The sequence below is a fragment of the Pongo abelii genome, chromosome 1, assembly GCF_028885655.2.
Source record: "Pongo abelii isolate AG06213 chromosome 1, NHGRI_mPonAbe1-v2.0_pri, whole genome shotgun sequence".
In the NCBI taxonomy this organism is placed as follows: domain Eukaryota; kingdom Metazoa; phylum Chordata; class Mammalia; order Primates; family Hominidae; genus Pongo; species Pongo abelii.
In genome coordinates this window covers 213,285,475-213,301,855 of record NC_071985.2, presented here as the reverse complement: position 1 = coordinate 213,301,855, position 16,381 = coordinate 213,285,475, and the positions used below count along the sequence as shown (strand labels likewise).

Here is a 16,381-nt window from a genome sequence, read left to right as displayed (position 1 = left end):
GCTGGCAGAAAGCTGCAGTTAGAGCCATGAGTCCCCAAAAAGCAACAACAAAACAAACACAGTGCGACTAGGGAGAGTTGCGAATGGCGCAAATCACTCTGTTGTCTACACATGACAAGAGCACCCTCAGAAGTAGAGAACTGCCCTGATTTAAATGAAAAATAAGGTTCAGACTGCTGGTCCTACACTTCAGGTGCTTGTACTGTACAATCAATCACATCATTATTATGAGATTACATGCTTAATTTTTTTTTAATCATCATAAAAAGAATGCCTTAAATTTTCCATATACTGGTAATAATTTTTCAGTTTTCTCAAAAATTAAGCTGTGAAAGGGAAAAGAACATGGTTCATTGGAGAAAGTACCCAGATAGCGTGAACAGGACATTGAAGGATTGCTGACGGGACGCACGCTGTTCCTCTCTACTTTGCTAGGGAGAAAAGATAATTGTATCTACAGGGAAATGGCAGAAGAGAGAGAACTGGGTGACTGGAGGCTCTGTGTTGGAGAGATAAAAAAGAAAAGACAGTTCCACAGAAGCATTCATGGAATGATTCCATTAATTTTGAAGGGCATGAGCTGATAGATGTTGGTTGTACTGGCTCGTGTGTGTATTGTGCAAATGAACCCAAAGGGGACAGATAATGCTTCAGGGTGACCACCTGTCATATGCCAATACCTTGCATTTCAAAAAGGGTTAAGAATGGCTGACTTAGTCCTTAGAGTACCTGAGTGGGAGTCAATAGACTTGAACACCATTCTTTCACATCTGACTCATTGTGAGCAACATTAATTTCCTATTTACAGAAACCACTCTCCGAAACATCCTATTTATTCAATTTACCACCTACAATATCTGTCAGATGTTACTGATGTCCAGAGACTCTATTAGGCTTCCCTCACTGACTTGGAAAAGTTATGCTTTTTCAATTATGCTCTTAAAATGGCAGCATTCAATGTTTGTCTCAATCACATTAAATTAATAGTCGACAGGTCATGAATTGTTAAAAAGACTTAAAAGTGCTGAAGGGGGAAGAAAACTGTATCAAAGTAGGTCAGTCCACCCAATGACAATCTTACCACAAGACAGTCCCATACCAGCTAATCCCCTCTCTCAGCCAAGGCCACAACAATTCATCACCCTGGTTCAAAAGCATGTATTGAATGCCTTCCAATGACCCAGCCAGCCCTCAAGAGATTACACCAGAAGACAGAAAATGATTTGGAAGCTGCATTGCCTTCACATACAAGACTATGCAGTGGGAGAAAGGTAAATAAACATTATACAGATTCCTTTCTTTATCTTTACTTTCCTCCAGCTCCTCCAGCTTAAATTGTAAGAATAAGGACTATAGTTTTACTTGTCTAGCCAACACTTATTTTAAAATTCAACAAAGCTACATTGCACTTCATACTAAGGTACCTCTTGGTGCTATTACAGAATGAGAGTTTTTTTTTTTTACAAGTCCACATTTAAAGGATGCAAGATAAATTGAAGACAATATTTACACATCTGCCAAGGGCCATCTATCTCTTTAATAAGACGGTCACAGTATTCTACTATTTTTCCCTTTCTTTTCATCCCTTATTGTTGTTGTGATGTTATCTGTGCAATAAACAAAAACCAGGAGAAAAGCCTAAAAAGCATCTGGTCTTTTCTTAACCCATTTTTTAAGTAATAAATTCAAAAAGAGCTAAATCACCATAAGCCAGACAGATGGACAATCCTGCCAAGGTGGCAGTCTTCCTCTCCCCAGCACACTGCTACAACAGATACTAAGATGGAAGGATGAGGTTCTTCGTCCCACATGGCAAAATGGGACTGGATAATGAGATCGGTGGCCAGCCTCCTACACACCCCGAACCCATCCCAACTCTGTCTTCCCTTCTGATTTCTCTCCGGAGAGACAATCAGTAGACTGATAGGAACTTTGGTGAGCAGAGCACTGGAAGAGGGGCTCTGGCCATTGTAAAGAACTGAATGAGAGTCCAACCCTCCCAGGCCACTGCAGAAACACAAGAATGACAGACAATTCTCAGCAGTGGTCTCTCTCTGCTCCAGTCTATTCTTTACATTACCACGCTGACCTTCCTTCTTGTAACGGACATTTGTTGGTTTGGGGCCCGGCCTTCAAGCACTGTTTGCAGCCACAAGCCTGTCTTCACTTAGAAATTCACTCCTCCCCTGCTTTCATTCAATGTGGTTGGGTTGGGGCCAACCCCACTCTGAGTTGGGGAAGGGGGACTGTAAATTTAAACTAGGCTTAAGGGACTTGGCACAATGCATTCTTCCAGTAACAAATACTGGTCCTGAGGTGTGCATATAAACCAAGCCAGGCGGTCCCAGCCATCTAGACTTAATTCAAGGATAGTTCTTGGAATCACTGGGAAAGCTAATAACCTCTCTTCCCCTAGACCTCAGCCTTGGAAGACGTGAGCCTGGAGCTCATGCACCATCCCATCACCATGAGAGGAAAGACTGCCTGAGAAAGGAGCCTACACAAAGGATGCAAAGCAGAGAGACACAGGAAGAAGCCAGTTCTATCACTTGCGCTGCTGGATCAAGCCATGCCTAAAGATGTCTCTATCCCTGGACTTTCCAGTTAAGCCTATTTGGATGGCTTTCTCTCGCAGGCAACTCAGAGTCCTAATAGAGATATTTCCAATGCCACTGATTTCCAGATATTACCACTTATGCTCAAAAACTATCAATGGTTTCCTACTGCCTATAGGATAAAGTTGAAATTCCTTAGCCTGGCACCAAGACCATCTACAAGATGGCCTCAATTACTTCCCCACCTTTATTTTGAATTGCTACCTTAAATATAGCCCTTCTTCTGTCAAGCTGTACACTCTGTCTCCTGAATATTCACCTTTGAAAAGCAGTCTTGTTTTTCTAAGAAATATCGTCTCACCCACCACAGGCCCCAGTGATCTCTCTTCTCTGAATTTCCATCATACCCAGTGTCTTGAGCTTTTCTCTGACACTCGTCATAAGCTACCTAACTGCTCTCATTCTTTAACCATTATTTAATGGGCATTAGAGGTACTGAGAAGACATGATATCTGTCCTCAAGAAACTTGCAGATTAATAGGCGAATCAATGACCAAATATTTATGCAAAGAGTATTACATAATTAAGCAGTAAGAAAAATAAAAGGCCAAGTTTTCATCAGAAGGCATTAATCAGAAGTGGCCTGATCTTTTGTACCTAAAAATAAGATCATAAGCCCCTCAGCCGACTGAACAGACCCCCTCTTGGCCACGTGGACCGCAGAGAAACCTTAAAAACTGCGTTCCCAGCCATGGCCCAATGGAAAGTCAGACGTGCCTCATTATACCTCCTTCCTTTTGCAGTTTAGACACAACAAGACACCAGCACTAATATGAAAATAGAGATCATACAACTGACAGAATGGACCCTCTGTAGCAATAAGATACTAAACTATAAACAGGACCTAAGGCCACACCAGGCAAGGGTTAAGTCACATATCCTACACTTAAAGGATAAACTGTGTTCTAGCTGCCACAAGATTTTTCTTTTCCTCCAGAAGCTAAACAAGTGCTGGCCTGGAGATAAGCAATACTGAAACAATGGCAGCTCATCCACTGCCAGATGCTGACCCACTGACCCCCTGCTCCACAAGCCGTAACTACAGCTTTGATTGGACAGGAAACTGATTTCAACAACTTTCTGCTGGTAAGAAAACCACCGACCATGCACTGGCTCTGGCCGGTTTACAGAGGCTACGCACTTGAGTGCCTTTGCGTCCTTTTCACATATAGGCCTGACAGTAATATATTTAAATGTTAAGTCTTCACCCCAAAGTGAACATGGGTTGTATGTAACATGCATGTTTATTCAGTATGCAGGTGTTAGGACCACCTTCGTGAATATTCATAGCTCCTTCTGTAACCTGTTGAGTATGTATACTTGGCCAACCCATTAAGCTTATGCTCCTGTCTTACCCCTTTCTCCCTCAAAGTGCCTGCCTTTTGGGCTCTGTCAGAGGCTATGCTTCCCAGCCTGTCAGGATGGCCACTGTGCATGCTGTAACCCTTTATAGAAAATAAAATCTCCTTTTGAAATTTATAAAGTGTGTAATTTTAAAGTTAACATAATGAAACTTAATCTAAATTATAGGGGGCAGGGAGGGCCGCCCTGAAAAAGTAATCATCAATGCACAAAGAAATGGCCACGGTGGGCCAGGCATGGCGGCTCATGCCTGTAATCCCAGCACTTTGGGAGGCCGAGGTGGGTGGATCATGAGGTCAGGAGATCGAGACCATCCTGGCCAACACGGTGAAACCCCATCTCTACTAAAAATACAAAAAAAATTAGCCGGGCATGGTGGCAGACACCTGTAGTCCCAGCTACTCGGGAGGCTGAGGCAAGAGAATGGCGTGAACCCGGGAGGCGGAGCTTGCAGTGAACGGAGATCACACCACTGCACTCCAGACTGGGTGACACAGCGAGACTCCGTCTCAAACAAAAACAAAAACAAAAAAGAAACAGCCAGTGTGGCTGGAAGGGGAGTGATGGCAGCTGGGGATCGAGAAGCCAGTAGAAGCAAAGTATGTTGACTGTCAGAGGACTTGGGAATAACTAAACTTTAATCCTACCAGCGAAGGCATTGGGAGATTTTCAGCAGGGAAGTGGCCTGATCTTTTTGTACCTAAAAAGATCACTCTTGTTGCCATGTGGAAAATGGATTACAGGAGAGTTGAGACAGACAGCTGTTACCATTGTAAATAAACTTTTTTTAAAAAAAAATTCTAAGCTCTCAACCAATTGAATGGACCCCTCCTCCCAGCCAAGAGCATTCCTAAGTTAACCTGAAAAACTAGGTCAGGCCATGATGGGAAGTGGAGGTCAGACATGCCTCATTATACCATCATCCCTTGGGAATTCAGGCCGAGGCTGACCAGTATTTAACATTAAAACAGACCTTAAGACTGACGAAACAAGGCAGGCATGGTGGCTCACATCTGTAATCCCAGTACTTTGAGAGACTGAGGCAGGTGGATCACTTGATGTCAGGAGTTCGAGACCAGCCTGGCCAACATGGTGAAACCCCACCTCTACTAAAAGTACAAAAATTAGACGAGCATGGTGGTGCATGCCTATAGTCCCAGCTACTCAGAGGCTGAAGCAGGAGAATCCCTTGAACCTGGGAGTTGTAGGCTGCAGTGAGCTGAGATCATGCCAGTGCTCTCCAGCCTGGGCGACAGAGCGAGATTCCGTCTCAAAAAAAAAAAAAAAAAAAAAAGACCCCCTCCCTCTCCCTCTCCCCTCTTCTTTCTTCGGTCTCCCTCTCCTTCTTTCTTCGGACTCCCTCTCCTTCTTTCTTCGGCCTCCCTCTGTTGCTGAGGCTGGACTGTACTGCCCTGATCTCAGCTCGCTGCAACCTCCCTGCCTCGGGCTCCTGTGATTCTCCTGCCTCGGCCTGCCGAGTGCCTGGGATTGCAGGCACGCGCTGCCACGCCTGACTGGTTTTTGTATTTTTGGTGGAGACAGGGTTTCGCCGTGTTGACCGGACTGGTCTCCAGCTCCTGGCCTCGAGTGATCTGCCCACCTCGGCCTCCCGAGGTGCTGGGATTACAGACGGAGTCTCACTCACTCAATGCTCAATGTTGCCCAGGCTGGAGTGCAGTGGCGTGATCTCGGCTCGCTACAACCTCCACCTCCCAGCCGCCTGCCTTGGCCTCCCAAAGTGCTAAGATTACAGCCTCTGCCCGGCCGCCACCCCGTCTAGGAAGTGAGGAGCGTCTCTGCCTGGCCGCCCAACGTCTGGGATGTGAGGAGCCCCTCTGCCCGGCCGCCCCGTCTGGGAAGTGAGGAGCGCCTCTGCCTGGCTGCCATCCCGTATAGGAAGTGAGGAGCATCTCTGCCTGGCCGCCCATCGTCTGGGATGTGAGGAGCGCCTCTGCCCGGCCGCCCCGTCTGGGATGTGAGGAGCGCCTAGGCCCAGCCACCCCATCTGGGAAGTGAGGAGCACCTCTGCCTGGCCACCCCGTCTGAGAGGTGAGGAGCGCCTCTGCCCGGCCGCCCATCGTCTGGGATGTGAGGAGCGCCTAGGCCCAGCCACCCCATCTGGGAAGTGAGGAGCACCTCTGCCCGGCCGCCACCCCATCTGGGAGGAAGTGAGGATCGCCTCTGCCCGGCTGCCCCATCTGGGAGGTGAGGAGCACCTCTGCCCAAACGCCCCGTCTGGGAGGTGAGGAGCGCCTCTGCCCGGCCGCCACCCCGTCTGGGAGGTGAGGAGCGCCTCTGCCCGGCCGCCACCCCGTCTGGGAGGTGAGGAGCGTCTCTGCCCGGCCGCCCATCTGGGAAGTGAGGAGCGCCTCTACCCAGCCTCCCCGTCTGGGAAGTGAGGAGCGCCTCTGCCCGGCCGCCGTTTGTCTGGGAAGTGAGGAGCGCCACTGCCCGGCCGCGCCATCTAGGAAGTGAGCGCCTCTGCCCGGCCGCCCCGTCTGGGAGGTGAGGAGCATCTCTGCCTGGCCGCCCATCATCTGGGAAGTGAGGAGCGCCTCTGCCCCGCCGCCCCGTCTGGGAAGTGAGGAGGCCCTCTGCCCGGCCGCCCCGTCTGGGAAGTGAGGAGCGCCTCTGCCCGGCAGCCCCATCTGGGAGGTGTACCCAACAGCTCCCAAGAGACAGCGACCATGGAGAACGGGCCATGATGACGATGGCGGTTTTGTTGAAAAGAAAAGGGGGAAATTTGGGGAAAAGAAAGAGAGATCAGATTGTTACTGTGTCTGTGTAGAAAGAAGTAGGCATAGGAAACTCCATTTTGTTCTGTACTAGGAGAAATTCTTCTGCCTTGGGATGCTGTTGATCTATGGCCTTGCCCCCAGCCCCGTGCTCTCTGAAACATGTGCTGTGTCAACTCAGGGTTAAATGGATTAAGGGCAGTACAAGATGTGCTTTGTTAAACAGATACTTGAAGGCACCATGCTCCTTAAGAGTCATCACCACTCCCTAATCTCAAGTACCCAGGGACACAAACACTGCGGAAGGCTGCAGGGACCTCTGCCTAGGAAAACCAGAGACCTCTGTTCATGTGTTTATCTCCTGACCTTCTCTCCACTATCATCCTATGACCCTGCCACATCCCCCTCTCCGAGAAACACCCAAGAATCATCAATAAATACTTAAAAAAAAAAAAAAGACTGACAAAACAGATTCTTCATAGCAATAAGATACCAACATGACAGATGGGGGGCCCTAAAAGAAATCGAAGTATTTTACCCCAAAATGTATTTCTTTGACCTTTTTTTTTTTTTTTTTTGAGATGGAGTCTTGCTCTGTTGCCCAGGCTGGAGTACACTGGCACGATCTTGGCTCACTGCAAACTCTGCCGCCTGGGTTCAAGTGATTCTCCTGCCTCAGCCTCCTGAGTAGCTGGGATTACAGGAACCCACTACCACACCCGGCTAGTTTTTGTATTTTTCGTAGAGACTGGGTCTCGCCATGTTGGCCAGGCTGGTCTTGAACTCCTGATTTCAGGTGATCCACTCACCTCAGCCTCCCAGAGTGGCGTGAGCCACTGCACCCCATCTTCTTTGACATATTTTGAAACAGCCCTTGCAAAGTTTGTCTCTACAATCTACAGATTTTCCCTTCCCTTTCCAGATCTTTTTCCTGATCCACGAGGAAATTAACTAAGAGTCTGGCACCTTTTCCCTTTCCAGATCTTTTTCCTGATCCACGAGGAAATTAACTAAGAGTCTGGCACCTTTTTAAGTCTGATAAGAAACATTTACAATCTATTCTCTCTGAAGCCTGCTACCTAGAAGCTTCACCTGCATAATAAAAACCCTTGTCTGTATAACCCCTTATCTTAACCCCAAACACTCCATTTATTGGTTCCAGGTCTTAAGATAAACTCTTCAACCAACTGCCAATCAGGAAATCTTTGAATCCACCTATGACCTGGAAGCTTCCCACCCTACCCTGCTTCAAGTTGTCCTGCCTTTCCAGATTGAACCAGTGTACATCTTACATGTACTGACTGACATCTCATGTCTCCCTAAAACATATAAAACCAAGCTGTAGACTGATCACCTGCACATGTTCTCAGGACCTCCTGAGGCTGTGTCCCAGGCATGTCCTTAACCTTGGCAAAACAAAATTCTAAATTGATTGAGACCTGTCTCAGATACTTTTTGGTTTATGCAATGGTACAGGAGACAGATGATGGTAGCTTAAACTTTGGTGATACGAGTGGATATGGAGAGAATTGGGTGATTTCAGTTATATTTTGGAGGCAGAAGCTATATGACTTAGTGATTTACTGGATATACAGGCAGGGGAGATATGAGAGACAGGAGATCACAGGATGATGCCTGGGTCCCTGGTTTCAACCACTCCATGAAGATGGGCAACACTGGAGGTAGAGCAGGCTTGGAGAGATTTATTTCAGATAAGTTTAATGTTAAATAGTTGTAGAATAGGTGCATTTATTAAAGACAGTTGTAGATATGGGTTTGAAGTTTTAAAGCCTAGGCTCTTAAGTATGAATTTGGAAGTCTCTGGCATGTAGAAGTCTCTGGCATGTGCCAGAAGCCACAGGGGTGGATGAGTTTACTCAAGAAGAGTGTAGAGCTAAAAGATGGCCTGAGAGAACTCCAGTTTTCAGAAAGTTTACTTGTTGGGATAGAGGCAACATGGATAAGAGGAAGATATTCCCAGCTTCCCAGATAGACTGAAACTTCTTGAGAAGAGTAACATGTCTCATCTCATATTTCTTTGAAAAGACAGTACTTGAAACTTAACAAGTGTTAAGAAACATTTGTGAACTACACTGAACAATGGACAGAGCATCAGGCTGAGAATCAGAAGTGTATTCTAAAATTTTATGATTCTGGATTAAGAGAAAAAACTTTAGCCCACATTCATAATTTAATTGGATGTGACAGGCTCTCATTAATTAAGCTGATATTAAATGGAATCTATAGGCACAAACACTGTATAAGGCTGGGAACAGAAAATAAAAAGGGGTTCAGGGAAGGAAAGAGAAGTACTTCCCATCTTATTTAGTTATTTAATTCTTACCATGTGTCTATGAGTAACAATCCTGCAGAAGGCAGGTTTTACAGATACGTGATTGCTGAAGAAACTGAGGTTCACAAAGTTTCAGTTACACAGCCAATAAACAGAGGGACCAGAATTCAAACAAGTCTATTTATCTTCCAAACCTGTGCTTTTTCATCTACCGCACATCGTCCTCCAACCCCTGCTCAACGACTCACAATCTTAGAATGAAAGTTAACTAACAATGCAAACTGGCCTACAATTAAATGTCAAGAGCCGTGTACCATGAATGCCACAGTTTCAAGGGGTGAACAATATGATACAGATGGTTAGGAAGGTCTGGTGGACTAGCTGGACCTTGAAGTAAGGATAAGAGAATATAAGAGTCATGGGACAGGGCAGCAAATCCCGAAGCCACACCACCAACACGAAAAGCAAAGTTAAGCCTCAGAAATTCTCCTTTTATGTATGTGCCTCACTCAGGTCCTTAGAGAATGTATTCCCAGTTACGTTGCATGTCAGTGATGATGGATACTGGAAAGGAGCAGGTATAAAACTTAAAATCTCTTTCATGACAACTAAGGGTCTGAAAAAGCATGTAACTTTAGCTCTAAATGTAGTGTTCACTGGAAGACATGACACCAATCACAAGTAAAATAGCTACAAATTACTAACTCATTTTAATTCATTTGAAGGAGTATTAAAGATATATTCTACAGCAAGGACAAAATCAGTCGCCTATCTGTACTGGGCCAATCCTATTCTCAACTCTTCCAGTGATTAATTGGATCTATTTGCAACAGATCTGGCCAGGGAGAGTGGGTGACCAGAGCCCAGGAAACAGCAAAGTTCGCCCTCTTTCTTTATAAAAGCTAACTACATATAAGGCTCAGTCTTTCATAAGAGGTCACATTTATATCATGCTTAAAAGCGTGCCAATGGCTTTCACTTTCATCATCTCATTTGATTTCCCCATAATAATCTTGTGAATAAGAAGCACTTAACACAGTGCCCATTAAGAGTGCAATCAAAGGCCGGGCAGGAACGGGTCATCCCATTTCACACATGAGAAACAGGTTCAGAGAAATAAAAGTAAGCGGCTGAAGCTCTCTCCAGGGCTCCCAGAGGGGACACGGCTCAGTCTGCCCATCTGTGAAATGTGCGCGTGGGTTGAGATGATTATCTCTGAGGTGTGGTGCATTCTACGACGTCCGAGAAGCTCCATACGGCCACCCGCGGGCCCCAGGGCGGCAGCCGTTCCTACACTCCGGGCCCTCTCGGGGCCAGAGTTTTCCAGGCTGCTCTTGGTCCCTCCGCTCCCACTCTCCTCGCTACCCCCGTCCTCCGCCCTGCCCCGTGGCGCCTCAGCTGCCGCCTCCCCTCGCCCACCTCGACGGCCATGTTCGTGGGTGGGGACAGGCCAGCCCGACCCTCGGACTGCAGGACTCGCGGGCTACTTTAGGTGGGCGCGGACCTGGGCTCTAGCACTGACTAGGTCACTGCGCCTGCGCAAGAGTCTCCGCCACTCTTGTCCGGGTGGGAAACCAAGCCAATGACTTCCATTGCGGAATCAAAGTCTAGTGCCGCTTTTCAGCGCTGCGGATTTGTTTCTAGCTCTCACTCCCGAGGCTACCCAGGGCCTTTTTCTCTAACCCTCAGGAGGAAGAGCAAGCTCCGTAACAGACAGAAGTTTAGATTGTCATTCTCAACTGCTAATCAGGAAGCGGAAGTTAAACTCTTAGCAAAATGGCAGCACCTGGAAAGACAAATTGAGCCAAACTACCTGGGTTCAAATCCTGACTCCACCACACACTACGTAGGTGACCTTGTCCTTTATTATAGTTTCCTCATCTATTAATATGAGGTTTGAATGTATAAATAGTTGTAAATCAACTGTACCAGAATAGTGCCTGGCATACAGTAAGCATTATATAAGTGTAAAGTATTATCCCAAATATTTTACTTGGCAAACATTTTATCAATACTACTCTTGAAATAGGCTTTTTGATATTGTTAACAACGATTAGAAGATTTGTCTTCTCCTCTCCCCTTAATTGCCAAGAAGTGTTCTCTCCTTTACCTGAGATTTTACCATCCCTCTCAATCTGCTGACCACAAGACATTTTTCCAAAGGGGGTGTCTGTCTTAGGTTGTACTTGTATATAAAAGAAAACCTATAATTTTGATGTGTTAAGAAACTGAGATGTAGTTGTCACTCAACATATGACTAGTGGGGGCTCTCTCAATATTTCACTACTTAGTACAAACATTTCAATTAACAAAAAAGCCTTACTTTCATTTCCGAATCTGTGGTCTTACTTTCCATAAAACCTGTAGTAGATTGCAAAAACAAAACACTTCTATTCCTGTATGCATTTCCCTTTGCAACATGTGTTAACTGTATTTCTCATCAAGAGATGAAGCTTCGTAACATGCTTTGACAAATAGAATGCAACAGAAGTCCCACTGTGGAATTTCTGAGCCTAGACCTCAGAGACTTTGTAACTTCCACCTTCTTTCTTTCTTGTTGATAGGGTTACCAACGATCCTGATCTGCCCAAGGCTGAGGAGTTTCCCAGGATATGGGACTTTCACTGCTAAAACCAGGATAGTCCCACGCAAAGCATCATGACTGATCACCCTACTTGCTGCCATGAGACTACCACCATCCTCGAGGATGATAGATCCCAAGGAGAGAGTGCAGTCAACATCCAGCCCCATCAGCATGTGACTTATCCAGCCCCAATCCAGTCACCAGATAATAGCAAATGCATGAGTTAATTCAGGCGAGACCATCAGAATGATCTAGCTGAACTTATCTCAAATTGCTGTCCTCTGTTGGAGTTTTTCTGCACATAAAAAATAAAATTGCCGTCCTACATAACTGTAAACAAGCAAAATGGTTGTTTTTATAAACCACCTAGTTTTGGAGTTGTTTGTTATATAGCAGTAGATAACTGTTACAATACTGCAACCCTTTAACTACAGGGAATTACGCTTAAAACCTAAGGTATAGACTCCAATTTTAAGACAATAAAGCCCAGCCCTCCCTCACCACTTGTTCATTTCTTAGACTCAAAAAATATTGATTGAGTGCTTACTGTGTACTAGGAACTGTATCATGGGCTTAGCATCCACTACTGAACAAGACAGGTAAGTACTCTGCCTTCAAAAATAGTGTCCAGTTTGGGATACAGATATTAAATGAATAATTGTAAGTTATGGGGTGCTTTAAAAATAAACGGGGCTAAATAGAAGTGAAGGAGTGTAAAAAAAGCAAGTCTTTTTTAAAAAAGAAGTGGCATTTAAACTCAGTTCTGAAGTGGGAGTTATCCAGGTGAAAACTGGGCTGAAGTGTGTTCCAGGCAGAGAGAGCAGCATATAGGAAAGCTGTGGACTAGGAAGGCTCTTGATGAAGAGGGACAAAGTAGCTGGAGTTTAGGAGCTAGGGAAAAAGAGGCAGAAAGTGAAACTAGAGATGCAGGCAGAAGCCCAATCCTGCAGAATCTTATAGGCACAGTGAGGTTAAAATGCACCTATCTGGCATCCAGCTTTTCAAAATATGTCCAGCTCCATCTGCTTTTTCTTAAAGACATCTTATGAGGCGACTGTGCTATATGGAAAGATTGATAAACTAGAAGATAAAATGCTGTATTTGTTCATTTTGTGCTTCTGTAACAGAATACCACAGCCTGGGGAACTTATAATAAACAGAAAGGTATTGGCTCACAGTTCTGTAGACTGGGAAGTCCAATATTAAAGTGCTGACGTCTGTCAAGGGCCTTCTTGCTGCATCATAACATGGTGGAAGATCAAGGAGAGGGCGAGAGACAGCAAGAGGGGGCAAACCCACTCCCTCAATAACAAACCTATTCCCATGATAACAACATTAGTCCATCCATGAGAGTGGATCCCTCATGACCTAAACCACCTCTTAGAAATTCCACTTCCCAATACTTTCAAAATGGCAATTAAATTTCAACATGAATTTTGAAGAAGACAAACATTTAAACCATAGCAAATCCCTAAATCCATTTCAGCAAATAATTAAATTCCACCAACCTAGGTTTTCTTATCTATAAAAGGAAATAATAATCCCTATACACTACAATATATATTTCAGGCATGGGATGAGTACAAAGTGAGTTAGTATGGGAAGGAACACTATAAAATGACAAGCGTTCTATAAATATAAGGGCTATGATATTGAGGTGCTGATAGGCCCACACCCCATGTTTTTGGTCACATATCGTGTTTGGATCCACCTATCCCAGTAAGAATCAGAGATGATTTCATCATTCCTTTTGCTGTGCCCAGATTCTCCCCACCCCAGATAAAAAAGTTTTGCCCTACTTTCTTACTGAACCAACTGATAATTAACACTCTAACTTCTGTGTTGCACTTTTTAAAGTGTTGTAGCATTAAGTGTTTCATCATCTGATTATGCGTTCATTCAGCAAATATTTTTTGTGCATCTACAACTGTGTCAGGCACAGTCCTAGATATCGAGGATACGATCATGAACAAGACAGAGTCTCTGCTCTCTAGTGGAAGAGACAGATACAAAAAAAAATTCTGTAAATGTAATGTCAGGCAGTGACAAATGTTATTAGGAAACAAAAAGCTCAACAGGAAAACAGGAAGTGATGGGGTGAAAGAGTGTTCATTTCAAACAATGGTGTTATGCATGAACTAATTACCAAGGAAGAAAAATTGTAGTCAGTGTCCAAGGTTTAAAAGAAGCCAAGAAGCTGTTATTTCAGCACCTCTCTCATTAGTTCAGCTCTTTCATACACCAAAGATATTGGTTGTTTATTGTGATGTGGGGTGTTGCTCTGGTAGGGTGAGAGGAGACAAGATAAAAATCAACTTTCTTCAAAGGGATCACTGTATAGTTGGGAACATCATGAAAATGCACAGTGCTACAGAACATTAATTTTGCTTAGTGCCATGCGAAAGGCAGTTACCTGTATACTTTCCTTGCCAGTCTCTCCCACCATGCATGGTCACCCTTGGCTCTCTATGTGCTCACCCCTAGGAACTCCTGGTTTTTTTCACTTTCTCTCTTAAAAGTTCATGTCCTTCCTGTTTCAGGACTTTTGCTCATTTTGCTCCCTCAGCCTGAAATGTTCCTCATCTCTTCCTTTACCAACTTAATTTAGTTTTCACTGAGATGCCATTTCTTTAGGGAACCCTGCCATAGGCTGCTCAGACTAAGTCAGTGTAACAGTTAACTATAAACAATAATGCTGCGTAACAAATAGCCACAAAAATCTCAGCAACTGACAACTTAAGCATTAATGAACTCCCAAATGTGCGGTTTAGCTAGAGATCAGCTGGCCTGGATTGGGATTGGCTGGGCAGCTCTGCTAACCTTGGCTGGCCTCTCTCACTCATCTTCAGGGATGAGGAGCCAATCAGGGCTCCTAGGCTTCACTTAGCTAAGGCAGTTCAGCTGGGATAGGTCGGCTCCACAGGTCTCTCATCATCCTCATGGGACTAGCAGGCCAACCAAGACATGTTTTCAAGGTGATGGCAGAGGAGCAAGAGGGCAAGTGGGAACACACTAAGACCTGTCAAGGCCCATGCTTAGAATTAGCTCACTGTCACCTCCACTTCATCTTACTGGCCAAAGCCAGTAACATGAACAAGCCCAAAGTCAAGGGGTTGTGGAAATATACTTTGATCTTATGGAAGAAACTTCAAAGTCACATGACAAGTTTGAGAATGCAAGGAGAGGTAAAGAATAGAAGCAGAAGATGCATTTTACCGTAATCAAATTCCTCTTCCTACCATCTTCAAGCACCCTAAACTTCTTCTTGGGGCTTGCCACACTTAAAATCATGTTACAGGATAAGAATTTCTTTGTTTGGTGTTTTATTTTCTCACTAGATAATAAACTCCACAAGGGTAGAGAATAAGTTAGGATTGTTTATTTCTAACATGGCGTCTAACACAGCACATGGCACATAATAGGTGCTCAGTTTATATTCATTGATTGAATGAATGAATGTCAGAAGCACTAATGGGAGGCATTCACAGGAAGGATAAATAATTTCTGCATGAGTTGAGCAAGGCAGGCTTCTTGGAGGAAGGGGCTATGAGTTAAGGATTAAGTGCATTTCTCTTTGGCTCACTTTACTCCCTCTGACTGGTTTTGAAGCAGAGACTGGAGTTTACATCTCTTTATTCCAAACAGCAGGAGGCTTGCTACTTTCCCCACCCTCCCTTTGTGGGTGGTGATGAGGCCTTTGGGAGGGTCCAGATGGTGGCTGAGGATGCCCTGGACTGAAGCCGCAAAATCTCTGGATTCTCCACTCATTCCCTCTCCGGTTGCCATTTCACCTTCAGCATCCCAGTCCCGCAATCCTTTCTCCACGTGGCAAGCAAATTGATTTTGTGAAAAACTTGGTACCAAAAGTGGCTTCCCATTTTCCCTAGGATTATGTTTGAAGTCCAGGCAGGTGTCAGAAGCATTCAAACCAGAGCAACTCCATCTTAAATAGGAGCTGGGTAAAATGAGGCTAAGACCTACTGGGCTGCATTCCCAGATGGTTAAGGCATTCTAAGTCACAGGATAAATTAGAAGGTCAGCACAAGATACAGGTCATAAAGATCTTTCTGATAAAACAGGTTGCAGCAAAGAAGCTGGCTAAAACCCACCAAAACCAAGATGGCCACTAGAGTGACCTCTGATGTTCCTCACTGTTACACTCCCATCAGCACCATGACAGTTTACAAATGCCATGGCAACATCAGGAAGTTACCCTATATGGTCTAAAAAGGGGAGGCAGGGAGGGGAACATCATATACTGGGGCCTGTTGGGGGGTGGGGGGGTGGGTAGGGGAGGGATAGCATTAGGAGAAATACCTAATGTAAATGATGGGTTGACAGGTGCAGCAAACCAGCATGGCACAGGTATACCTATGTAACAAACCTGCATGTTCTGCACATGTATCTCAGAACTTAAAGTATAACAGAAAAAAAGTAAAAAAAAAAAATTAAAAGGGGAGGCATGAATAATCCACCCCTTGTTTAGCACATCATCAAGAAATAACCATAAAAATGGGCAACCAGTAGCCTTCGGGCCTGCTCTGTCTATGGAGTAGCCATTCTGTATTCCTTTACTTTCCTAGTAAACTTGCTTTCACTTTACCCTATGGACTCGCCCTGAATTATTTCTTGTGGAGGATCCAAGAACCCTCTCTTGGGGTCTGAATCAGGCTCCCTTTCCTGTAACAAAGGCATGGCCTACAGCAGCCTCAGCAACCTCAGGCATGGCATGTCCACCTCCCTCTTAGACCTCATCTCCTTTTCTGTGCCCTGCCTTTCACCATCTAAGTAC

The 16,381-nt window shown here is 45.0% G+C and overlaps 1 long non-coding RNA gene across 1 annotated transcript; it reads left to right on the top strand.

Moving 5' to 3' along the window:
* Positions 1–10,244: 10,244 nt before the first annotated feature.
* LOC129051984 (uncharacterized) lies at positions 10,245–11,943 on the top strand. Its single transcript, XR_008516603.1, has 3 exons — positions 10,245–10,497; positions 10,695–10,851; positions 11,570–11,943. It is a non-coding gene; the product is annotated as an uncharacterized LOC129051984 (long non-coding RNA).
* Positions 11,944–16,381: the final 4,438 nt, after the last annotated feature.